Below are 7,500 nucleotides of genomic sequence, written 5' to 3'. Positions count from 1 at the left end.
CCAGTCGGATGGAACAATGATGGAACAGAATGTTGTTCTGTTTCAGACCAGTGGGATGGAACAATGATGGAACAGAATGTTGTTCTGTTTTAGACCAGTCGGATGGAACAATGATGAACAATGTTGTTCTGTTTCAGACCAGTCGGATGGAACAATGATGGAACAGAATGTTGTTCTGTTTCAGACCAGTCGGATGGAACAACGATGGAACAACTGATGGAACAATGATGGAACAGAATGTTGTTCTGTTTCAGACCAGTCGGATGGAACAATGATGGAACAGAATGTTGTTCTGTTTCAGACCAGTCGGATGGAACAATGATGGAACAGAATGTTGTTCTGTTTCAGACCAGTCGGATGGAACAACGATGGAACAACGATGGAACAATGATGGAACAATGATGGAACAGAATGTTGTTCTGTTTCAGACCAGTCGGATGGAACAACAAACAACGATGGAACAATGATGGAACAGAATGTTGTTCTGTTTTAGACCAGTCGGATGGAACAATGATGGAACAGAATGCTGTTCTGTTTCAGACCAGTCGGATGGAACAATGATGGAACAGAATGTTGTTCTGTTTTAGACCAGTGGATGGAACAATGATGGAACAGAATGTTGTTCTGTTTCAGACCAGTCGGATGGAACAATGATGGAACAGAATGTTGTTCTGTTTCAGACCAGTGGAACAATGATGGAACAGAATGTTGTTCTGTTTTAGACCAGTCGGATGGAACAGATGGAACAGAATGTTGTTCTGTTTCAGACCAGTCGGATGGAACAATGATGGAACAGAATGTTGTTCTGTTTCAGACCAGTCGGATGGAACAACGATGGAACAACGATGGAACAATGATGGAACAATGATGGAACAGAATGTTGTTCTGTTTCAGACCAGTCGGATGGAACAATGATGGAACAGAATGTTGTTCTGTTTCAGACCAGTCGGATGGAACAATGATGGAACAGAATGTTGTTCTGTTTCAGACCAGTCGGATGGAACAACGATGGAACAACGATGGAACAATGATGGAACAATGATGGAACAGAATGTTGTTCTGTTTCAGACCAGTCGGATGGAACAACGATGGAACAACGATGGAACAATGATGGAACAGAATGTTGTTCTGTTTTAGACCAGTGGATGGAACAATGATGGAACAGAATGTTGTTCTGTTTCAGACCAGTCGGATGGAACAATGATGGAACAGAATGTTGTTCTGTTTTAGACCAGTCGGATGGAACAATGATGGAACAGAATGTTGTTCTGTTTCAGACCAGTCGGATGGAACAATGATGGAACAGAATGTTGTTCTGTTTCAGACCAGTCGGATGGAACAATGATGGAACAGAATGCTGTTCTGTTTCAGACCAGTCAGATGGAACAATGATGGAACAGAATGTTGTTCTGTTTCAGACCAGTGGGATGGAACAATGATGGAACAGAATGTTGTTCTGTTTCAGACCAGTGATGGAACAATGATGGAACAGAATGTTGTTCTGTTTCAGACCAGTCGGGATGGAACAATGATGGAACAGAATGTTGTTCTGTTTTAGACCAGTCGGATGGAACAATGATGGAACAGAATGTTGTTCTGTTTCAGACCAGTGGATGGAACAATGATGGAACAGAATGTTGTTCTGTTTCAGACCAGTCGGATGGAACAACGATGGAACAACGATGGAACAATGATGGAACAATGATGGAACAGAATGGTTCTGTTTTAGACCAGTGGATGGAACAATGATGGAACAGAATGTTGTTCTGTTTTAGACCAGTCGGATGGAACAATGATGGAACAGAATGTTGTTCTGTTTCAGACCAGTCGATGGAACAATGATGGAACAATGGAACAGATGGAACAATGATGGAACAGAATGTTGTTCTGTTTCAGACCAGTCGGATGGAACAACGATGGAGAATGTTGTTCTGTTTTAGACCAGTCGATGGAACAATGATGGAACAGAATGTTGTTCTGTTTTAGACCAGTCGGATGGAACAATGATGGAACAGAATGTTGTTCTGTTTCCGGATGGAACAATGATGGAACAGAATGTTGTTCTGTTTTAGACCAGTCGGATGGAACAATGATGGAACAGAATGTTGTTCTGTTTCAGACCAGTCGGATGGAACAATGATGGAACAGAATGTTGTTCTGTTTCAGACCAGTCGGATGGAACAATGATGGAACAGAATGCTGTTCTGTTTCAGACCAGTCAGATGGAACAATGATGGAACAGAATGTTGTTCTGTTTCAGACCAGTCGGATGGAACAATGATGGAACAGAATGTTGTTCTGTTTCAGACCAGTCAGATGGAACAATGTTTTCAGTTGACTTTACCAACAACAACCTGATCAAACAGGATGACTGGGGCTGGAGCCCAAATGGTTCTCCAATATAGTGCACTACAGTACATTCAGACCCCTTGACTACACTCCTATATAGTGCACTACAGTACATTCAGACCCCTTGACTACACTCCTATATAGTGCACTACAGTACATTCAGACCCCTTGACTTTTCTCCACATGTTATTACATTACAGCCATATTCTAAAATGGATTAAATATCATTTTTGTCGACACATAATACCCCATAATGACAAAGTGAAAACAGCTTTTTATACATTATACAAGTATTCAGACCCGTTGCTATGAGACTTGAAATTGAGCTCAGGTGCATCCTGTTTCCGTTGATCATCCTTAAGATGTTTCTACAATAGATTGGAGTCCACCTGTGGTAAATTAAATTGATTGAACATGATTTGGAAAGGCACATACCTGTTTATATAAAGGCCCACAAGCCATGAGGTTGAAGGAATTGTCCGTAGTGCTCCGAAACAGGATTGTGTCGCGGTACAGATCTGGGGAAGGGTACCAAAACATTTCTACAGCATTGAAGGTCCCCAAGAACACAGTGGCCTCCATCATTCTTAAATGGATGAAGTTTGGAACAACCAAGACTCTTCCTAGAGCTGGCCGCCCGGCCTAACTGAGCAATCGGGGAAGAAGTGTCTTGGTCAGGGAGGTGACCAAGAACCCGATGGTCACTCTGACAGAGCTCTAGAGGTCCTCTGTGGAGATGGTTGTCCTTCTGGAAGGTTCTCCCATCTCTGCAGCACTCCACCAATCAGGCCTTTATGGTTGAGTGGCCAGACAGAAGCCTCTCCTCAGTAAAAGACACATGACAGTCTGCTTGCAATTTGCCAAAAGGCACCTAAAGACTCTCAGACCGTGAGAAACAAGATTCTTTGATCTGATGAAACCCAGATTGAACTCTTTGGCCTGAATGCCAAGTGTGACATCTGGAGGAAACCTGGCACCATCCCTACGGTGAAGCATGGTGGTGGCAGCATCATGCTGTGGGGGTGATTTTCAGTGGCAGGGACTGAGACTAGTCAGGATTGAGGGAAAGATGAATGGAGCAAAGTACAAAGAGATCCTTGATGAAAACCCGCTCCAGAACGCTCAGGACCTCAGACTGGGGCGAAGGTTCATCTTCCAACAGGACAATGACCCTAAGCACACTGCCAAGACAACGCAGGAGTGGCTTTGGTACAAGTGTCTGAATGTCCTTGAGTGGCCCAGCCAGAGCCCGGACTTGAACCCGATTGAACATCTCTGGAGAGACCTGAAAGTAGCTGTGCAGCAACGCTCCCCATCCAACCTGACAGAGCTTGTGAGGATCTGCAGAGAAGAATGGGAGAAACTCAGGTGTGCCAAGCTTGTAGAGTCATAACCAAGAAGACTTAAGGCTGTAATCGCTGCTAAAGGTGCATCAACAAAGTACTGAGTAAAGGGTCGGAATACTTATGTAAATGTGATATCAGTTTTTAATATTGTGTAAATTTGCTACAATGTATTTTTTTTTACTATTTTTGATTTGTCATTATAGGGTATTGTGATGTCATTAATGGGTATTGTGATGTCAATGTGGGGTGTTGTGAGGAGAAAAATATTTAATCCATTTTATAATAAGGCTGGATGTGGAAAATGTGGAAATGTGGAAAAAGTCAAGGGGTCTGAATACTTTCTGAATACAGTGTGTATTCACATACATACATACACACACACACACACACACACTGCATTCAGGTAATGTCTGGGGTGGAATCAGTGAAATGGTATCAAAGACACCAAACACATGGTTTCCATGGTTTCCATGTGTTTGGTGTCTTTCCATTTGCCTCCGTTCCAGCCATTACTATGAGCCGTCCTTCCCCAATAGGGAACAGTGTACTAAATGGGACACATCCTGTCTGACTATTGTTCTACAGAGTAGCGTTGGCTCACTTTTCACACTACATTAATGATTGACACACACACTGACCTTCTCTTTGTGTGTGTGTGTGTGTGTGTGTGTGTGTGTGTTTTCAGACGTACGTATTCACCGATGGAGAGGATGACAGGCTGAGGAAGAGGATGGGTGAGGTTCAAAAATAAAAACACACACATACACGCGTTCTGAAGGTGCCAGATTATAACAGGAAGCTAATATTGTTATTCTAGAGGTGCCAGATTATAACAGGAAGCTAATATTGTTATTCTAGAGGTGCCAGATTATAACAGGAAACTAATATTGTTATTCTAGAGGTGCCAGATTATAACAGGAAGCTAATATTGTTATTCTAGAGGTGCCAGATTATAACAGGAAGCTAATATTGTTATTCTAGAGGTGTCAGATTATAACAGGAAGCTAATATTGTTATTCTAGAGGTGCCAGATTATAACATGAAACTAATATTGTTTTTCTAGGGGTGTCAGATTATAACATGAAACTAATATTGTTATTCTAGAGGTGCCAGATTATAACAGGAACCTAATATTGTTATTCTAGAGGTGCCAGATTATAACATGAAACTAATATTGTTATTCTAGGGTGCCAGATTATAACAGGAGGAAGATTATAACTAATATTGTTATTCTAGAGGTGTCAGATTATAACAGGAAACTAATATTGTTATTCTAGAGGTACCAGATTATAACAGGAAGCTAATATTTCTGACTCATTCAAAACTGTTTTGCCACCATAGCAACACAATAGCATCCAATCATATTTGTTAAAAGTCACATACTGTCCTGTGTTGTGCTGAAATGTGTGTCATTTGACCCCAGGGCTCATTTACTGCCTGTCTGACTGACTGATTGGTTGATGCTATTCCTACAGGGAGTCACATGATCAATACGAACTGTTCAGCGGCCCACAGTCGCCAGGCTCTGTCCTGTAAAATGGCCGTCGAATACCTTCATCAGCTCTGGAAAGAAGTAAGACACGCACACGCGCAGACACGCACACGCGCACACACGCACACACGCACACGCACAGACACACACACACGCACACACACGCACACTAGATGGTTCTGACCATGAATAATGATACTGGATTGTGGTTCCCTCTTCTAGATGGTTCTGACCATGTAGATAATGATACTGATTGTGGTTCCCTTTCTAGATGGTTCTGACCATGTAGATAATGATACTGATTGTGGTTCCCTCTTCTAGATGGTTCTGACTGATTGTGGTTCCCCTTCTAGATGGTTCTGACCATGTAGATAATGATACTGATTGTGGTTCCCCCTTCTAGATGGTTCTGACCATGTAGATAATGATACTGATTGTGGTTCCCCCTTCTAGATGGTTCTGACCATGTAGATAATGATACTGATTGTGGTTCCTTCTAGATGGTTCCCATGTAGATAATGATACTTCTAGATGGTTCTGACCATGTAGATAATGATACTGATTGTGGTTAACCCTTCTAGATGGTTCTGACCATGTAGATAATGATACTGATTGTGGTTCCCTCTTCTAGATGGTTCTGACCATGTAGATAATGATACTGATTGTGGTTCCCCCTTCTAGATGGTTCTGACCATGTAGATAATGATACTGATTGTGGTTCCCCTTCTAGATGGTTCTGACCATGTAGATAATGATACTGATTGTGGTTAATCCTTCTAGATGGTTCTGACCATGTAGATAATGATACTGATTGTGGTTAATCCTTCTAGATGGTTCTGACCATGTAGATAATGATACTGATTGTGGTTAACCCTTCTAGATGGTTCTGACCATGTAGATAATGATACTGGTTGTGGTTCCCCCTTCTAGATGGTTCTGCCATGTGGATGATGATAACTACGTGAACATACGTCCCCTTGTGAAGCTCCTGTCTCACTACAGCCACGCCCACGACGTCTACATTGGCCGGCCTAGCCTCGACCGACCGCTAGAAGCCACCGAGAGGTTTGGCGACTCCCACACGGTAAGGGACCAGGAAGTAATGTGTTCACTAACCTAAAACATGTTTCTCTTCTCATTTTAACCATTATTTTGTTTTTGTGACTATATAATAACCCAGCAAGCACATTTTGGTTCCTTGGAAGTTGTGGGAATGTACATTTTTGGTTTCCCATTAGTTCTGGGAATGAAGCCATACGTTTCCTGACTGGTTAAACTGAACTGTTTTTTTTTTTAACGTTTTGAGAACAGAAGTTAACATTTAGCCTGTTCTGGGAACGTACATGTTGAAGTTGCAGGGAGGTTCTGCGAACGTTTTTCTATGGTTCCCTGAAAGTTTTCCTGGGAGGTTTTATTAACATTCTGAGAATAAAAATTACAGGTTATTTGAAGGTAATTAAATAATGTTCTATTTGTTTTAAATAACTGAACTTTTCACTGTGTTTCAATAACACTGCTAGCTTAGTTTAGGTTAACTGTTTTGAACTCCAGGTATAGATAGAACGCATGGAAATTAATTTTCATGTTTTTTTTAACTCATACAAAGCTGTTACTTTTAGTCTATTCAAACAAACAGCATTAGTGGGCACGCCTACTACACCTGAATGCACTTAACGAGAAAGATAGAGTTGTGTTGACGCAGGGCCGACGTAGATCTTAACGCATGGTGAGGGAACTACAGGCAGGAATCAGCAATAAATCCCAGTCATGAGCCATCTATGAGGATGGGTGCCCCCTTGTGGACAGAGAGCGAATCACCCAATGTATTACTCCCACCCTGGGGAGATTGATAAACCCCTGTGAACACCATTGAACGAGGGGGTACCAGATGGGCATTAAACATGGACAAGCTTCCAACACACGTTGTGCTCCCGTGAGACTGTATAGTCTGCATGAATCCCGGCTCCCTTATGGACACATAAGTTTGACGTAACAAAACACAGTCGTCACAGTAATGTGTTTGTGGAGCAGTGCACAGGTCTCTCAGAGCCGTGCTAAGGCCCCTCTCTCCAGGTCCCCCAGCTCCTCTGGGGCTGCTTCCTCATCGAGCCGCGCTAAGGCCCCTCTCTCCAGGTCCCCCAGCTCCTCTGGGGCAGCTTCCTCATCGAGCCGCGCTAAGGCCCCTCTCTCCAGGTCCCCCAGCACCTCTGGGGCTGCTTCCTCATCGAGCCGCGCTAAGGCCCCTCTCTCCAGGTCCCCCAGCTCCTCTGGGCTGCTTCCTCATCAAGCCGCGCTTTCTCCACTCCCTCCAAC

At 43.0% G+C, this 7,500-nt stretch overlaps 1 pseudogene; it reads left to right on the top strand.

Annotated features, from left to right (window-relative positions):
• The window catches only part of LOC112241139, a 26,441-nt pseudogene that overhangs the window by 13,287 nt on the left and 5,654 nt on the right, over positions 1-7,500 (top strand).

This window comes from Oncorhynchus tshawytscha, unplaced genomic scaffold, assembly GCF_018296145.1.
Source record: "Oncorhynchus tshawytscha isolate Ot180627B unplaced genomic scaffold, Otsh_v2.0 Un_contig_3338_pilon_pilon, whole genome shotgun sequence".
In the NCBI taxonomy this organism is placed as follows: Eukaryota; Metazoa; Chordata; class Actinopteri; order Salmoniformes; family Salmonidae; genus Oncorhynchus; species Oncorhynchus tshawytscha.
The sequence above is the reverse complement of the archived record's forward strand: the minus strand, read 5'-3'. Positions and strand labels throughout refer to the sequence as shown.